The 20,184-nt window shown below is 45.0% G+C and overlaps 1 pseudogene; it reads left to right on the forward strand.

The window, feature by feature from the left end:
• Nucleotides 1-9,211: 9,211 nt before the first annotated feature.
• Nucleotides 9,212-13,524, forward strand: LOC123186122 (putative disease resistance protein RGA3; annotated as a pseudogene).
• The last annotated feature ends 6,660 nt before the right edge of the window (nt 13,525-20,184 follow it).

The following is a 20,184-nucleotide window of genomic DNA, read 5'->3' on the forward strand; positions in this document are numbered from 1 at the left end:
CGCGTGCCGGGTTGGACTAGAACGCCTGTGCTTGTATAAGGGTGCTAGGTCTGCTCACTGACCGTGTACGCAACATGCAGGAGTGCAAAGGGCGATGGGCCCAAGACCCCTGCGCGCTTAGGATGTAGACCGGCATGCTGACCTCTTTGTTGAGCCTAGGTAGGGCTACGACGTGTTGATCTTCTGAGGCCGGGCATGATCTAGGAAAGTGTGTCCGGCTAGAGTGATCGAGCGTGTTGGGTAATGTGGTGCACCCCTGCAGGAAAGTTAATCTATTCGAATAGCCGTGTCCACGATAAGAGGACGACTTGGAGTTGTATCCCGATCTTTACAAGTAGAACTGGATACTGAGATGTGGATTGGATATGATGGCTCCGGGATTGCTTTCTCGTAGGAAGCCGAGAAAGGATCTCTGGGTGTTAATGCTACAACATGCTTGATAATTATAAAATGCTATTATGTACTCTTCTAAATGCTGGAAGATGCTTGAAGATGCTAGTCTTCGATGGGCTAGGCTTTCCCCTTCTCTTTTGGCATTCTGCAGTTCAGTCCACAGATACAGTCCATTCATTTGATATCGATGCATACTTAGTTTAGATCTGATGTAAGTCTTGTGAGTACTTTGGATGAGTACCCACGGTTGCTTTGCTACCCATTTTTCCCTATACCTGATTGTTGCGTTCAGATGGTGGATCCCAAGAGCCAACTACCACCGCCATCGACTACTACTACTCCGAGGGTGCCTACTGCTACGTGGAGGCCATCGCTGACTAGGAGTAGTCAGGAGGCTCCCAGGCAGGAGGCCTTGCCTTTTCGATCATCAATGATGTTTGTGCTAGCCTTCTTAAGGCAAACTTGTTTAACTTATGTCTATACTCAAATATTGTTGCTTCTGCTGACTCGTTTGTATTCGAGCTTATGTATTTGAGCCTTCGAGGCCCCTGGCTTGTAATATAAATCTTGTATTATTTTAATTTGTGTCTAGAGTTGTGTTGTGATATCTTCCCGTGAGTCCCTGATCTTGATCGTACACATTTGCGTGTATGATTAGTGTATCATTGAATCGGGGGCGTCACAGCTCCCCTCTATATTTTTTGTTTTTAAACTTTTTAAAATCAAATAAAAAAATAAAATGATTCTCTAAAACTTCCGGGTTGTCTCCCCGGCAGCGCTTTTTTTTTAAATCCATTAAGCTAGGCATAAAGTGATCAAGTATTTAATCCACCCGGATCCCAAGGTATATCAAAGCTAATTTTAATTAACAATGGTTTGTAATTTAGTAGTGAGCACAAAGCAACATATATCACATAACAACGGAGTCTAACTCTCTTCCTATGCATCGGCATGTCATAAAAGAACAATTTGTGCACACATAGTAAAGGCCGGTACATTGCATAAATAGTTTCTTGCAATTTTATCGTGTTGGAAACACAGAGAGGTGGAGATGTAGTTCCTCTCTCAAAATTTGCAAGTAGGAGCAGCAATCACATGCATATTATACTCATAAAAATCATCATGTACAATAGTAAAACGCAACCCATCAATATAATCTTTAATAAGAGCAAACTTCTCCGATATAGTGTAGTTTGGAGAATTCAAAATGATAATAGGACTATCATGTGTGTGTGCAATAGCAACAATTTCATTCTTAACATAAGGAACTATAGCAAGTTCATCTTTCTAAGCACAATTCATATTGGCATCATGACCACAAAGCATATCAAGAATCAATTTCATCAAAAAGGGATAGTTCAAACGAATAAGGGATCATAGAAATTATCATAGCATTCATCCTTCGGTAAGCAGGAAGGGAAATTAAACAATGTATGAGTGGAAGAGTTACTCTCATTAGAAGGTGGGCATGGGTAGCTAATCTGCTCTTCCTCCTTTTGTTCTTCGCTCTCCTCGTCATCTTTTTCATCTAATGAGCTCATAATTTCAGCAATTTCTTCTTCCATAGATTCCTGCGAAATATTAGTCCTTTCTTGGACAGCGGTAACTTTCTCAAGAAACTCATTAATTAATATCGGCATTGTATTCATAATTCTCATAGCAATATTTAAGTATAGCATAATTTTCACATCTGTAAACAGCATCATCACAATCTTCATACTCTTCAAACAAAAATTCAATTTCATAAGCACCCTTAAACGCAACAAATTCTTCTATTTGTTCCACATCGTAGTAATTATATATATCATTAGCATAAGAAGCCAGTGTTTCATTATCATTAAATTCACATTGAAAGAGGAGGTGTGTAGCCTTCATCTTAGAGCAACAAGTACAATCATATCTTAAGCATAAATTCCAAGCATACCAATGCAATTAATTTGATCCCATAAGTGTTTCCCTTTTTGAGACAAGTGATAATACCTAAAGTATTCCTGGTGATCCAAAGTATCTCACATTATCAAGTTGAATGGGAATTTATCAGGATTATCGAAGTAGTATTTAATGTTTTCCACATAACCAGCATCGAGTGTTTTTGGAGATTCCCCCTCTCCATGAGTAGCAAGTACAACTAATATTTTTGGTATTTCGTGCTCCATATCCATAACTAAAGATAGAGAACAACTTAGAGCAGGAAAAAAAACTCCGCGGGAGCCGGATCCACCTCCGCGGCGGCATTGCCGCACACACCACAAACTCGCGGGCCGTGCCTTCGGCATGGGCCTGCAGGCGGGGTGGCCGTGCATCCACCGCTTGTTCTCTTCCACGACTCTATTCCTCGCGGTACCCACAGCTGCTCCCACGGGCAGGGCTATGCGCGCGAGCGCGCGCGCGAACCGGGAAGCCCAGCGGAGCGCGTTCGTACCAAGGTCGCGTTGCCGTGGGCGCCACGGTGGCATCACGAGAGAAATCACGCCTCTTCTTTGGCGGGAGCAGCTCATGTGTTCCCTTTTTCGCAGTGGAGAACCTCCTCACTGGCGCCATGGACGCTCTGGCAAAATGGCGGGACGAAGAAGAAGGTGAAGCAAGAGGCGAGAGGATGACGACGAGCTGGGGGCTCCGCCCCTTCTCCCATTTATAGCTGGAGGAAGGCTAATCGTTGGCCTCTCAGTTCAAAGCAATAATGGCCTTCCTGCATGCAGCAGGCAGTTGTCGCATCTGGCGGTTACCGAGGTGGTGTGGGGAAGTGGAGACGCCCACGTCCCATCAAGCGCCACGCGTCGTCTCGGTCCGCAGGCGATTGGGGCCCACGATGCTTCGCCCTTGCCCTTTGGCTTCGCCTCGAAGCCAAGTCCAAGCGCACCTTGGGCCCGGGGGCTACTGTCGGCATTCTGGGAACCAGGGTACCCAGGCTTGCCTGCCTGCGGCCCAGGGCATGGCTCCATTGGCGGCCTGGTACGGCCCATCTACGACACCAACAAGGCAAGACCCTCGCGAGGGGTCAAGCCTCGCAAGGTGGGCGATGCCAAGACCTCCTGAGGGAGCGGCCTCCCCTAGGCTGCTCCCGAGGAGCGGAGATTTCTGTGCAAGTGCCCAACCTCATGAGGTTGGGGTGATGCAAGCCATGACGACCAAGGCCAGGCGGGCGCCAGTGGGCGCAAAAGTGCAAGTTTCCTCTTTGGTGCTAAGGAGGCAAGCGCAGGCACGGGGTCCCGAGGAATCAGGCAAATGTTTCCATTTCCGTGCAACGAGACCAAGGCCGCTAGGGCGGCGGGAAGGATGTCATCGCCGAGCCCACTGCAGCGTCACAACCAAAAGCTTTGCAGACGAAGACCTCGTTGCGTCAGGATAAGATGTACTACTTGTCCCCCTTCAAATTGGCCACTGTGGGATCCCTTCCCACCTTGTTTTGAGGTAAGAGGACCGAGACCACTATAAATATAGGTTAGCCACCACCAAGAGGGGGATGGGATGAATCCACACCTCATCACCTCACACCCGCACAAGAGCAGACCTCGTGAGGTTGTTCTTCCCATGTACTAGTTCATCCTGAGCCCCTCGTGAGGCAAATCCACCACAAAGCAGGAGTAGGGTCTTACACCGCAAGGCGGCCCGAACCTGGGTAAAACTGTCGTGTTCATCTTCTTCCCTGTTCCTTGAGCTAGGCTACATGGCGACGCGTTGGTTGGCCGGAGAGGTTGAGTTCTTCGCACATGCCCCAGAGTTCGAACCTCTTGGGTCTGCGGAGCCCTGAATCAGACAATGTGTGTCAAGCGCTTCGTAGTCGGAATTGTGCAAGTGTTTGGCCCGAAGTATTTGAGATCTCCCAATGCTGAAGATGCCGAAAGGCTTTTGGAGATGAACAAAGCTCGCGGGTTCACAGGTATGCTTGGCTCAATAGATTGCATACATTGGAGTTGGAAGAACTGTCCTAAGGCATGGCATGGGCAATTCCACGGCCAAAAAAGGGTTCCGCTATAATCCTTGAAGCCGTGACCGATCAAGAGACTTGGATTTGGCATGCTTTTTTTGGAATGCATGGATCTTTGAATGACATCAACGTTGTTAATCGGTCACCACTCATGAATAAGATTGCAAATGGTGAATTGCCACTTGTGCATTTTGTAGCAAATGGCCATACATACAACTATGGCTACTATCTTGCGGATGGCATCTACCCAAAATGGCAAATATTTGTGAAGCCGTTGAAAAAACCAGAAGGTAAGAAAATTCTAGATTTCCACAATGCTCAGACGGCGGTTAGGAAAGATGTGGAGAGAGCTTTTAGGATTTTGTAAGCCCAAATTGCTATTGTGAGAGGACCAGCTAGATTTTGGGATCAAAAGATGCTTTGATACATCATGCACGCTTGTGTGATCATACACAATATGATCATCGAGAATGAGATTGGCCAAGATTTAGACTACTCTCAGTGTGATCTCTTGGGACATCCCATGCGAGTGCAGCGGAGGGCTGGGAGGGTGGCCCGATTTGTTGCCTCCTATCATGCCATTCGACGTGCCGAAAATGCATGATGATATTCAGAAGGATCTCATCGAGGAGTGGTGGGCATGGAATGGCCGACAAAGAGCATGATGATTTGTATGTTTGATGTTGCATTGTTGAACTATTTGTTGTATTGAAAGATAAACTATTCATTTGAGTTGTAATAAAAGTGAACTATTTATTGTTGATTTTTTTTATGTTTGATCTTTTTGGTATTGTTTGGAATGCATATGTTGTTTGTAGATTAGCGTGCACGCCTTTTTTGCAGCGCCTGCTGGAGTGGCTCGGGGACGCTATATTTTGCAGCGGCCGCTGTAGCCAGCGCACCACGGCACGCAAAAACTCATAATTCCGGCGCGCTAAACGGTTTTTTAGCGCGCCGCGCATTGCGTGGCTGTTGAAGATACTTGAAGTCTGTAACTCTATCTTCTAATCGCAATGAACATAGTAACCTGTGCTTTCGTCAAAAATAAAAAATAAATAGAGTAACAATTACATATTACGGCTGTATCTTTTGCACGCCCACGTTGGAAAACCGGAAACTTATGTGTTCGGGTATGGTTCATGGTTTCGCAACATGGAGTGACGATGACGGTCATGCCCAGCCTGCCGGGCCCACAGCGTGACAACGCCCCTAAACAAAAAATTTACTTGCACCATTTCCATATATCTATCTATACATAACTTACTATTACATCACTACACACGCAGCGTGAAGATGTTGTTGACTTTTGTAATATCTCAGGTGGCACGCTTTCTACCAATCATCTTTGGCAAGCGCCATAACCAGAAACAATTCCCGAGCACATCATCGGCTTTGGTTTCATTCGGTTCGGTTCGGTTCTGGTTCCAGCCTCCGACACTGCCAGGTCGTTGTCGTTGAATGCCTCCAAGTAAATGAATGAAACCTCCTTCTCCTCAAATAAGAATGAAACTTAATCTACAAGCCTACGACTGCATATGTATACAATTGTGGACGCTCTATTCTTGTTAGGTGGCATTTCTTTACTGAAAAAAATATATTCATGTTCTTGCTCTCTTGGGATGTGCATATGTCTGATTTTTTTAGGTAATAACTCTTAGTTTATCATGTTACACGATGTTCGATATATGGGCTTAAGATTTTCTTATGCTTGTAACATGTGATTTGTTTAGTTTTATAAATCAATAAGTCGGGCCAGTTTTCTAATATTGCACTCGTAGGTCTATAATTTAGGTGCAGTGTTTTCCTTGATAATGGAAGAGCAATTTAAGTGTAATATTTAGTTCATATAGTATTATTTATGCAGACAATGCCTTGCAAATGACTACAGTTAGGTAAAAAAATAGAAATGTCACAAAATATTTAAAAGTGGGCAGCTGATAAACAGGTAATATCTACCTTACTCCATCCGTTCCATAATATAGAATACTTTAGTGGATCGCCTTTCACCTCCAAACTTCTACATTTATAATGATCTTACAATGAACTTGTGTTTATTTCAGGAAAATGTACTCCTTGAAAATTTGCAGTCAACTGAATAATACTTGTTTGTAGGTCGAGACCTTGAGCAACTAATATTTATTTAAATGTTAATTGAGCACTTGCATAGTTTAGAGAACATTAGCAAGTTGATCTTGAGATTAAAACTGTACACATTTTAATACCTAAAGTTGCATTGACCTATTTGCGCAATTGTAGTCTTGATGGTATCCAACACGATAGATTGAGAAATAATTTTTAAAACAACTAAGAAATAGCAACTGTGCAAGAAAATATTACATTGTACTAAAGCTGCGATAATAAAAATGGATTGGAGGGAGTAGCAACTTTGATCTAGAGATTAGAGATGTGAAGATCTTAGTAATATCTAAAGTTTTTTGTTGTTGTGAAAGTACTAATATCTAAAGTTTTTTTTGCGAAAAGTAATATCTAAAGTTGCATAAACGTATTTGTACACTGGTAATTTTGGTGATACGCAACTCGACCAGGTGAGAAATAATTTTTGAGAGAGTAAGAAATGGCAGTTCCGAAAGCGAAAGAATAGTCTAGGAAGGAAAACGCAAAAAAAAAAAATCAAAGAACGAATGTGACACGAAAGTTTCTCAGTCGTCTTGGTTGCTTACGTACGCGGATGATCACGACAGAGAACCCAGTGCCCTGGGAAGGGAAACCAAATGGCTTGGTTCGGTTCTTTCGGTTTCGGTTCTGGCTTGTGGCAAGGACTGCAAAAGTCACATAATACTAGTGGGTTTGAATTCTCTCCACTTTGTCGCGCGTCTTCCTCCTCCTTATATAATCCCCACCTTTTCCTAGCTCCAAACCTCAAGCCAAGCTCGCTCATAGCTCCACAGCCCACACACGAGACGTGCAATGGATTCCCTCGCGTCCTTGATCAACCTCGCCGCCTTGATCCCCGGCGCCTGCCGCGACGCGGAGATGCTGCCGGGTGCGCTCATCTCCTGTGGCGTCCTCGAGGCAGCCGCAGCGCTCTGCCTCGCCATCTCCAGAGCGCCCGGAGGTATATTTCTCCACCATGGCAGAGCACCCTTCTTCCTGTACTACGGCATCCTCGTCGCCGTGGTGATCTTCGGGCTCCTCGAGGCGTCGGCCGGCTTCTGGGTGTCAGGCGATGTGGTCGGACGGGGTGCCGTCGAGAAGACGATGCTGTGGCTGGGCCTCCTGCCCATCGTCTTCGTGGCTGCGCTTGGAGGCTTTGTGATTCTGAAAATGAAGTAGTTTTTGACGGGTAACGAAAATGATGTGGTTGATCCTTGCTTTCGACGTTCGCTATCATGTACCGATGTTGTTGTAATCTGTTAGTCTGTGTCAGTTGTAATCTGTTTGTTTGTGTATCAGCGGTGTCATTTATCAGCTTTGAGGTTTATTTTCCTTCCAACTGTAGTATGTTTGTGGAGATGATATTTGGGTTATTGCGCTGTAACTAATAATAATGAAATAACGGAGCTTGTGTGTATGTCGTTGTGCGTTCGACCAATATGAAATTGTTGTTTTGGGGGATCTGATCTCAGAGACGGAGCCAGGATTCAAACATAGGGGGGCGGACAAAGTTTTGCCTCTAATGTAGAGACTCGTAAAGAAACATACAAAGACAATCTACATTTTTTTTGTGAGGGAGACAGCCTAAATCTTCATCAAAACATGTGTCTTCTGTGATCAATTTCAATTTTTTTCTCGAAATTTATCATAAAGAAAATGCAAAATCAACTCATGTGTTAATTAATCTAAATCTTTCAGTACATGATGTGATAAACAATGCAAAACCTTGTCCTATGGGTAAACCGGTAAAGGGATATATTCCCTAATTAATCTTTCATTCTTATATAGTAACCACAGTTCGAATTGTGAGGTTCTAAAGGCATGAATTAATAGAATAACTAACGAGACTAACCTTAACCCCCTTTTCCTTGCTCGCCGCTTCTCAATATGGTCGCGGCCGGCCGGCCGGCCGCGCGTCCTTGCAAGGATGGCCCTCGGCCCTCATCAGCACATACACGCCCTCTTGCGCGCAAGGATCGTCGGCTCAGGCTCATTGAAACGCCGCTGGTCAAGAACATTTTTTTAGGGTTGGCGCTCGTCAAGAACTGCCCTAGACGGCTATCATCGATAGGCATCGCACGCAAGAAAAACAAACGATCTTGATCTGATCTTGTCCCTTTTGTTGGGCTACTGCTGCAGGTGTGCTAAAGATGGGCTTGGTGATTTTGTTGGGCTTCACGTGGTGAGGGGGGGCGCTATTAGCAAAATAGTCACTTTTTCCTGCCGGGCTGCTAATCGCCAACGAGTAAAACGAAATCGTTGGGGGGGGGGGGGGGGGGGGGGGGTCGTCCCCCCCTGGATTCGTCCCTGTCTGATCTATATGAATTGCTGCCTGCTGTAGAAGAAGCAGAGGGGAACGAATTAGTTCGTCCGGTACTCCCTCTCCCTCCCCAGTGTGCTGTAATGTGCTCGGCCTGGTCCATTCCATTAAATTTCTGGGCCAAACTTGCGGTAGCCTTAAAAAAACTAGCCTGGCCCAAACTTTTGAACATGTACAGGCTGAACTCACGCAGCCCATAGACCTTCCCGGGCCCAACGACCGACTGAAAGCGTGTCTGTATAATCTCAAAAAAACAAAAAAAACGCGTGTGCTTTCTTCTCCGCGTCCTACTGCATTCGGCGCATTCGTTTCACCGTTTTTTTTTTCTCTGCTCGGCTGCTGACAGCCGCATTGTATATCGTATTGTTGAGAGACAAGCGTCCTCTTAGCCTTCCTACCTGCCGCATTGTATATCGTATCGTCTTTTGTCCGCTCGGCTGCTCCCCCAGCTTTCCCCTCCATTGACCACGCTCGAACTGCTCGTGCCGGATCTGATGGAGGCCGCGATCGCATGGCTGGTGCAGACCATCCTTGCAACCCTCGTACTCGAGAAGCTGGATGCGTGGATTCGACGGGTTGGGCTAGCCGATGACGTTGAGAAGCTCAAGTCGGAGATCAGGATAGTCAAGATGGTGGTCTCTGCTGTGAAGAGCAGAGGGATCAGGAACGAGTCGCTGGATGAATCTCTCGCTCTTCTCAAGGAGCGGCTCTATGAAGCTGACGACGTGGTCGACGAGCTCGACTACTACAGGCTCCAGGAGCAAGTCCAATGAGGTACACCTACTGCCCGGCTGCCTGCCCCTGCAGATTCGAGCGTGCTAATTCACTCCAACTTTTCTGTCCAAGGAGGTACGCACTTTACTACCTGCATATTCAATACAATACAAGCGTATTATTCGTTTGAGATCCTATTTTGCTTAAGAAAATGAAATTTATATTATCTGATCAAGGGCGACCATAATTTAATTTCTGGTCCATGTTTCGGTCAGGCACAGTTACAGGGGATGATGAGCCCGGAGGTATGCACGGAGTTGAGCGAGTTGATGAGACATCGAGGGGCGATGCTAGTGACAGTGTTGGCAAATTACGGTCCATGGTATGGGAACACTTTACCATCACAGAAAAAGATAACGGAAAGCCCGTCAAAGCAGTATGTAATGTACACACTGTAGCAATGAGTTCAAGTGCGATACAAAGACCAACGGGACGTCGTCTATGAGAAAACATTTGCAGAATGAGCATTCTGTGACTTGTACGAAGAAACCTCTTGGAGCACATCCACCAGACCCTTCATCAAGGTACCAAATTCTTTCTAAGCTTGGGGCCACTGTGATCTGCTTACAGATCGTTTACATGCATCTGCTTGGGGCCACTGTGATCCCAATTCATCCTTTTCTTGCAAAGCAGCAGTGCGCCTATTGTAATCGCCAGCTCATCCAGGAGAAAAGGAAAGAGACGACGGTCCATGGCATGGGAACATTTTGATGTCATGGAAGAAGAAAACGAGCAGCCTATGAAAGCAAGATGTAAATATTGTCCCACTCAGATCAAGTGCGGACCCAAGAGCGGGACAGCAGGTATGCTCAACCATTACAAGATCTGCAAGGACAAACCTGGACCAAATGAGCATCCGCCGAACCTATCAAGGTAGCTAAACAACAACATACCTTGCATCAAAACATTTTTTAAACCATTTAATTAAGACTCTTACTATGGTTCTAAAAGCCAATTAATTCATGATGCTTTTGTTATTCCAGCACTGGTGATGCTCATGCACATGTGATGCCAATCCTAATTGGCGACTCATCTACCGGAAAAGGTAGAGTGGATGAGTCCGCACGAATAATTGTGGATAACACAGTCTCCCCTTGGGACAAGGCCGAGTTATCCAACAAGATAAAAAGAATAGCTAGTCAGTTGCAATTCATCCGAGGGGAAGTGAGTGAGATTCCCAAGCTACATGGATCAGACTCTCCTTCATGTTCAGATCACCACCGGAGTACAACATCAGATCAGCACTTAAGAACATCAAGTCTTCTTCCAAGGAAAGTTTATGGAAGAGTTACAGAAAAGAGTTGCATCATGAAATTGATAATGACAGAAAACAGATCTGACAACGTAGTTGTTGTGCCTATTGTAGGCATTGCAGGTATTGGAAAGACAACTCTTGCTCAACTTGTGTACAATGATCCAAACGTGGAGCGTCAATTTCACCATAGGATATGGGTTTGGGTGTCTCACAACTTCGATGAAATGAGGATAACAAGGGGATGTTGAGCCTTGTTTCTCCAGAGAAACATGAAGGAATAGACTGCTTTGTGAAGCTTCAGGAGATCTTGAAAAGTCATGTCAAATCTAAGAGGGTTTTACTTATTTTGGATGACGTCTGGGAGGACAAGAACGATTGCCGATGGAACCAATTATTGGCTCCTTTTCAGGCTGAGAGTGCTAATGGCAATGTGATTCTTGTGACAACTAGAAATTTCTCTGTTGCAAAGATGATTGGACCAACGGGGCCAATTAAGTTAGGTGCTTTGGAAAATGATGACTTCTGGTTATTGTTCAAATCTTGTGCGTTTGGTGATGCAAACTATGAATGACTTGGAAATCTTAGCACCATTGGACGACAAATAGCAGAGGAGTTAAAGGGCAATGTGTTAGCAGCAATAACTGCAGGGGCACTATTAAGAGATCATCTTACTGTTGACCATTGGAGTAACGTTCTCAAGAAAGAGAGTTGGAAATCATTGGGACTCAGTGGGGGCATCATGCCTGCTTTGAAGATTAGCTATGATGAGCTACCATATAATTTACAACAATGTTTCTCATATTGTTCTATATTTCCTAACAAATATCAGTTTCTTGGTAAGGATTTGGTATATATTTGGATTTCTCAGGGATTTGTAAATTGCACTCATTTTAGCAAGAGATTGGAGGAGACGGGGTGTGAATATCTGAATAATTTGGTGAACCTGGGATTCTTTCAGCAAGTTGAGAAACAACAGGACGAAGATGGGCGTTTGGAAGAAGAATTTTCTCCAGGCTGTCAGATTTGGTATTCTATGTGTGGTCTCATGCACGATTTTGCGAGGATGGTTTCAAGGACTGAATGTGCAACTATAGATGGTCTACAGTGCAATAAAATGTTCCCAACCATACACCATTTGTCAATAGTAACCGGTTCAGCATACAACAAAGATTGGCACGGGAACATTCCTCGAAATGAGAAGTTCGAAGAAAATCTGAGAAATAAAGTTATATCAGTTAGCAAATTGAGAACAGTGGTTGTACTTGGGCACTTTGACTCTTTCTTTGTAGAATTGTTCCATATATATTCTGTAAGGCACAAAATTTACGCCTGCTACAAGTATCTCCACCACCCACTTATCTGTTTCACGTGCCTGCAGCATCCACTGATTTTAATTCCTTCAGGTGCAGCTTGGCAAATCCTCTGCATGTTCGTTATCTAAAACTTGAGTTGCATGGGACTGTACCACAAGTTTTGAGTACATTTTTTCATCTTCAAGTATGTGATGTTGGATCAAACATGAATACTTCTCTACCCAATGGCTTGCATAATCTTGTTAGCCTGCGGCATCTTATTGCACAAAAGAGAGCCTATTCTTCCATTGCTAGCATTGGTAACATGACATCTATCCAGGAGCTACATGATTTTGAGGTCCGAATTTCTAGAGGCTTTGAGATTACACAACTCAAATCCATGAATGAGCTTGTTCAACTTGGAGTGTCTCACCTTGACAGTGTTAAAACCCAGGAGGAGGCTTATGAGGCAGGACTAAGAAACAAAGAACACTTAGAGGAGCTTCATTTGTCCTGGAATGATACATTTTCAGAGAACGAGTCTGTCAGTGACACTAGATCTGAATCTTCTGTAAACATGGCAAGAGAAGTGATTGAGGGTCTTGAACCACATATGGATTTAAAGCATCTACATATATCTGGGTATAATGGTACTACTTCACCAACTTGGCTTGCCAGGAATATCTCAGTTACCTCCTTGCAGACACTTCATCTTGATGGTTGTGGAGGATGGAAAATACTTCCTTCTTTGGAAAGTCTTCCATTTCTTACAAAACAAAAGTTGAGCAGCATGCGGGAGATAACAGAAGTATTGGTTCCTTCACTGGAGGAACTAGTTTTACTCAAGATGCCTAAGTTTGATCTATTTGAGAACAATAATAAATTCGAAATCAAGCAGAGGTCATGGTTGCCTTCTCTTAGAAAATTAATTCTGTGTGATTGCCCTCAATTGAAAGTGTTGAAGTCCCTTCCGCCTTCAACAATCTGTTCTGAGTTACTCATCAGTGGAGTTTCCATGCTTCCAGATATGGCGGGATCATCCAGCGGAAATTTAAGTATTGATTATGGTAATCAGTATATAGACGATGATATTGATGAATATTCTGATGTGTTGAGGATACTGGATGGAAAGTTTTTGGCATTCCATAATCTTGGAAACCTCAAATCGATGAACATATGTGGTGCGACAAACCTGAGGTCTTTTTCGTTCCAAGGTTTTAGCCATCTCATCTCTTTAAGGAGTTTGGAAATAAAAGAGTGCGAAATACTTTTCTCTTCAGATGTGACGCAGCCTACCCTTGAAGATATGACAACCTTCCCTTCACTTGGAAGTCTCACTATTGAGTCATGTGGAATAGCAGGGAAGCAGCTATCTCTGATGTTGCAACTGTTGGAAATATGCCCTAGAGGCAATAATAAAAGTATTATTATATTTCATTGTTCATGATAATTGTCTTGTATTCATGCTATAACTGTATTATCCGGAAATCGTAATACACGTGTGAATACTTAGACCACACTAAGTCCCTGGTAAGCCTCTAGTTGACCAGCTCGTTGTGATCAACAGATAGTCATGGTTTCCTGACTATGGACATTGGATGTCGTTGATAACGGGATCACATCATTAGGAGAATGATGTGATGGACAAGACCCAATCCTAAGCATAGCATAAAAGATCGAGTAGTTCGTTTTGCTAGAGCTTTGCAAGTGTCAAGTATCTCTTCCTTCGACCATGAGATCGTGTAACTCCCGGATACCGTAAGAATGCCTTGGGTGTACCAAACGTCACAACGTAACTGGGTGACTATAAAGGTGCATTGCAGGTATCTCCGAAAGTAGCTGTTGGGTTGACACGGATCGAGACTGGGATTTGTCACTCCGTATGACGGAGAGGTATCGCTGGGCCCACTCGGTAATGCATCATCATAATGAGCTCAATGTGACCAAGGTGTTGGACACGGGATCATGCATTACGGTACGAGTAAAGTGACTTGCCGGTAACGAGACTGAACAAGGTATTGGGATACCGACGATCGAGTCTCGGGCAAGTAACGTACCGACTGGCAAAGGGAATTGCATACAGGGTTTTGATCGAATCCTCGACATAGTGGTTCATCCGATGACAACATCGAGGAGCATGTGGGAGCCATCATGGGTATCCAGATCCCGCTGATGGTTATTGACTAAGAGAGACTCGGTCATGTCTACATGTCTCCCGAACCCGTAGGGTCTACACACTTAAGGTTCAGTCACGCTAGGGTTGTAGGGATATGTATATGCAGTAACCCGAATGTTGTTCGGAGTCCCGGATGAGATCCCGGACGTCACGAGGAGTTCCGGAATGGTCCGGAGGTAAAGATTTATATATAGGAAGTGCTATTTCGGGCACCGGGACAAGTTTCGGGGTTATCGGTATTGTACCGGGACCACCGGAGGGGTCCCGGGGGTCCACCGGGTGGGGCCACCCATCCCCGGGGGCCACATGGGCTGTAGGGGGTGCGCCTTGGCCTGCATGGGCTAAGGGCACCAGCCCCACAAGGCCCATGCGCCTAGGGTTTCCCCCTAGGAGGAGTCCTAGTGGTGGAAGGCACCCCTAGGTGCCTTGGGGGGGAGGGAAACCTCCCTAGGCCGCCGCCCCCCCTAGTAGATCTCATCTACTAGGGCCGGCCACCCCCCCTTGGCACCCCTATATATAGTGGGGGAGAGGAGGGACTTCATACCTTGAGCCCTGGCCTTTGGTTGCCTCCTTCTCCCTCCCCAACACCTCCTCCAACTCCTTATAGCTTAGCGAAGCTCTGCCGGAGTACTGCAGCTCCACCAACACCACGCCGTCATGCTGCTGCTGGTGCCATCTCCCTCAACCTCTCCTCCCTCCCTTGCTGGATCAAGAAGGAGGAGACGTGGCTGTTCCGTACGTGTGTTGAACGCGGAGGTGCCGTCCGTTCGGTACTAAGGTCATCGGTGATTTGAATCACGTCGAGTACGACTACATCATCACCTTGCAAGCTTCCGCACGCGATCTACAAGTGGTATGTAGATGCAAACTCTCTCCCTAGACTCGTTGCTTAGATGAACTCATAGATGGATCTTGGTGAAACCGTAGGAAAAATTTTAATTTTCTGCAACGTTCCCCAACAGTGGTATCAGAGCTAGGTCTATACGTAGTTCTCTTTGCACGAGTAGAACACAACTTTGTTGTGGGCATGGATTTTGTCATCTTACTTGCCTCTACTAGTCTTTTCTTGCTCAACGGTATTGTGGGATGAAGCGGCCCGGACCAACCTTACACGTACTCTTACGTGAGACCGGTTCCACCGACTGACATGCACAAGTTGCATAAGGTGGCTGGCGGGTGTCTGTCTCTCCCACCTTAGTTGAAGCGGAATCGATGAACAGGGCCCTTATGAAGGGTAAATAGAAGTTGACAAAATCACGTTGTGGTGATTTGTAGGTAAGAAAACGTTCTTGCTAGAACCCAATTGCAGCCACGTAAAAGATGCAACAACAATTAGAGGACGTCTAACTTGTTTTTGCAGCGATTGATCATGTGATGTGATATGGCCAGAAGTTGTGATGAATAATGAATTGTGATGTATGAGATCATGTTCTTTGTAATAGGATTCACGACTTGCATGTCGATGAGTATGACAACCGGCAGGAGCCATAGGAGTTGTCATTATTTTTTTGTATGACCTGCGTGTCATTGAATAACGTCATGTAAACTACTTTACTTTATTGCTAAACGTTAGTCATAGAAGTAGAAGTAGTCGTTGGCGTGACAACTTCATGAAGACACGATGATGGAGATCATGGTGTCAAGCCGGTGACAAGATGATCATGGAGCCCCGAAGATGAAGATCAATGGAGCTATATGATATTGGCCATATCATGTCACAACTATATAATTGCATGTGATGTTTATTATGTATTATGCATCTTGTTTACTTAGGACGACGGTAGTAAATAAGATGATCCCTTATAAAATTTCAAGAAGTGTTCTCCCCTAACTGTGCACCGTTGCTACAGTTCGTCGTTTCTAAGCACCACGTGATGATCGGGTGTGATGGATTCTTACGTTCACATACAACGGGTGTAAGACAGTTTTACACAGCGAAAACACTTAGGGTTAACTTGACGAGCCTAGCATGTGCAGACATGGCCTCGGAACACGGAGACCGAAAGGTCGAACACGAGTCGTATGGAAGATACGATCAACATGAAAATGTTCACCGACGATGACTAGTCCGTCTCACGTGATGATCGGACACGGGCTACTCGACTCGGATCGTGTAACACTTAGATGACTAAAGGGATGTCTAATCTAAGTGGGAGTTCATAATTTGATTAAGAACTTTATTATCATGAACATAGTCTAAAACCTTTGCAAATATGTCTTGTAGATCAATGGCCAACGCTAATGTCAACATGAACTTCAACGCGTTCCTAGAGAAAACCAAGCTGAAAGATGATGGCAGCAACTATACGGACTGGGTCCGGAACCTGAGGATCATCCTCATAGCTGCCAGGAAACAATATGTCCTAGAAGGACCGCTAGGTGACGCTCCCGTCCCAGAGAACCAAGACATTATGAATGCTTGGCAAACTCGCGCTGATGATTACTCCCTCGTTCAGTGCGGCATGCTTTACAGCTTAGAACCGGGGCTCCAAAAGCGTTTTGAGCATCACGGAGCATATGAGATGTTCGAAGAGCTGAAACTAGTTTTTCAAGCTCATGCCCGGGTCGAGAGATATGATGTCTCCGACAAGTTCTACAGTTGTAAGATGGAGGAGAACAGTTCTGTCAGTGAGCACATCCTGAAGATGTCTGGGTTGCACAACCGTATGACCCAGCTGAACATTAACCTCCCAGATGAGGCGGTCATTGACAGAATCCTCCAGTCGCTCCCACCAAGCTACAAGAGCTTTGTGATGAACTACAACATGCAAGGAATGGAAAAGACCATTCCTGAATTGTTCTCGATGCTGAAGTCAGCAGAGGCTGAAATCAAGAAAGAACATCAAGTGTTGATGGTCAATAAGACCACTAAGTTCAAGAAGGGCAAGGGTAAGAAGAACTTCAAGAAGGACGGCAAAGATGTTGCCGCGCCTGGTAAGCCAGTTACCGGGAAGAAGTCAAAGAATGGACCCAAGCCTGAGACTGAGTGCTTTTATTGCAAGGGGAAGGGTCACTGGAAGCGGAACTGCCCCAAATACTTAGCGGATAAGAAGGCCGGCAACACCAAAGGTATATTTGATATACATGTGATTGATGTGTACCTTACCAGTAATCGTAGTAACTCCTGGGTATTTGATACCGGTGCCGTTGCTCATATTTGTAACTCACAGCAGGAGCTGCGGAATAAACGGAGACTGGCAAAGGACGAGGTGACGATGCGCGTCGGGAATGGTTCCAAAGTCGATGTGATCGCCGTCGGCACGCTGCCTCTACATTTACCTACGGGATTAGTTTTGAACCTCAATAATTGTTATTTAGTGCCAAGTTTGAGCATGAACATTGTATCTGGATCTCGTTTAATACGAGATGGCCACTCATTTAAGTCTGAGAATAATGGTTGTTCGATTTATATGAGAGATATGTTTTATGGTCATGCTCCGATGGTCAATGGTTTATTCTTAATGAATCTCGAGCGTAATATTACACATGTTCATAGTGTAGATGCCAAAAGATTTAAAGTTGATAACGATAGTCCCACATATTTGTGGCACTGCCGCCTTGGTCACATTGGTGTCAAGCGCATGAAGAAGCTCCATGCTGATGGACTTTTAGAGTCTCTTGATTATGAATCGTTTGACACGTGCGAACCATGCCTCTTAGGTAAAATGACCAAGACTCCGTTCTCCGGAACAATGGAGCGAGCAACCAACTTGTTGGAAATCATACATACCGATGTGTGCGGTCCAATGAGCGTTGAGGCTCGCGGAGGATATCGTTATGTTCTCACTCTCATAGATGACTTGAGTAGATATGGGTATGTCTACTTAATGAAACACAAGTCTGAGACCTTTGAAAAGTTCAAGGAATTTCAGAATGAGGTGGAGAATCAACGTGACCGAAAGATAAAATTCTTACGATCAGATCGTGGAGGAGAATACTTAAGTCACGAATTTGGTACACACTTAAAGAAATGTGGAATCGTTTCACAGCTCACGCCGCCTGGAACACCTCAGCGAAACGGTGTGTCCGAACGTCGTAATCGCACTCTATTGGATATGGTGCGGTCTATGATGTCTCTTACCGATTTACCGCTATCATTTTGGGGATACGCTCTAGAGACAGCTACATTCACTTTAAATAGGGCACCGTCTAAATCCGTTGAGACGACACCGTGTGAATTATGGTTTGGAAAGAAACCTAAGCTGTCGTTTCTAAAAGTTTGGGGATGCGAAGCTTATGTCAAGAAACTTCAACCTGAAAAGCTCGAACCCAAGTCGGAAAAATGCGTATTCATAGGATACCCTAAGGAAACTATAGGGTATACCTTCTACTTAAGATCCGAAGGCAAGATCTTTGTTGCCAAGAACGGATGCTTTCTGGAAAAAGAGTTTCTCTCGAAAGAAGTAAGTGGGAGGAAAGTAGAACTCGATGAAGTACTACCTCTTGAGCGGGATAGTGACGCAGCACAGGAAACCATTCGTGTGATGCCCACACCAACTGAAGAGGAAAACCATGATAATGATCAAGGTACTTCAGATCAAGTTACTGCTGAACTTCGTAGGTCCACAAGGACACGTTCCGCACCAGAGTGGTACGGCAACCCTGTCCTGGAAATCATGTTGTTAGACAACAATGAACCTTCGAACTATGAAGAAGCAATGACGGGCCCGGATTCCAACAAATGGCTTGAAGCCATGAAATTCGAGATAGAATCCATGTATGAAAACAAAGTATGGACTTTGACAGACTTGCCCGATGATCGGCGAGCGATAGAAAACAAATGGATCTTTAAGAAGAAGACGGACGCGGATGGTAATGTTACCATCTATAAAGCTCGACTTGTCGCTAAGGGTTATCGACAGGTTCAAGGGATTGACTACGACGAGACATTCTCTCCCGTAGCGAAGCTAAAGTCCGTCCGAATCATGTTAGCAATTGCCGCATACTATGATTATGAGATATGGCAGATGGACGTCAAAACAGCATTCCTTAACGGGCATCTTAAGGAAGAACTGTATATGATGCAGCCGGAAGGTTTTGTCGATCCTCAGAACGCTAACAAAGTATGCAAGCTCCAGCGATCCATTTATGGACTGGTGCAAGCATCTCGGAGTTGGAACATTCGCTTTGATGAGATGATCAAAGCGTTTGGGTTTATGCAGACTTATGGAGAAGCCTGCGTTTACAAGAAAGTGAGTGGGAGCTCTGTAGCATTTCTCATATTATATGTAGATGACATACTCCTGATGGGAAATAATATAGAATTTCTGGACAGCATTAAGGCCTACTTGAATAAGTGTTTTTCAATGAAGGACCTTGGAGAAGCTGCTTATATATTGGGCATCAAGATCTATAGAGATAGATCGAGACGCCTCATAGGTCTTTCACAAAGTACATACCTTGATAAGATTTTGAAGAGATTCAGAATGGATCAGTCCAAGAAGGGGTTCTTGCCTATATTACAAGGTATGAGACTGAGCTCAGCTCAGTCACCGACCACGGCAAAAGATAAAGAAGAGATGAGTGTCATCCCCTATGCTTCAGCCATAGGATCTATTATGTATGCCATGCTGTGTACCAGACCCGATGTAAACCTTGCCGTAAGTTTGGTAGCAAGATACCAAAGTAATCCCGGCAAGGAACACTGGACAGCGGTCAAGAATATCCTGAAGTACCTGAAAAGGACAAAGGACATGTTTCTCGTTTATGGAGGAGACGAAGAGCTCGTCGTAAAGGGTTACGTCGACGCTAGCTTCGACTCAGATCCGGATGACTCTAAGTCACAAACCGGATACGTGTATATGTTGAATGGTGGAGCAGTAAGCTGGTGCAGCTGCAAGCAGAGCGTCGTGGCGGGATCTACGTGTGAAGCGGAGTACATGGCAGCCTCGGAGGCAGCACATGAAGCGATTTGGGTGAAGGAGTTCATCA

This window comes from Triticum aestivum, chromosome 2A (assembly GCF_018294505.1).
Source record: "Triticum aestivum cultivar Chinese Spring chromosome 2A, IWGSC CS RefSeq v2.1, whole genome shotgun sequence".
NCBI classification, from domain to species: domain Eukaryota; kingdom Viridiplantae; phylum Streptophyta; class Magnoliopsida; order Poales; family Poaceae; genus Triticum; species Triticum aestivum.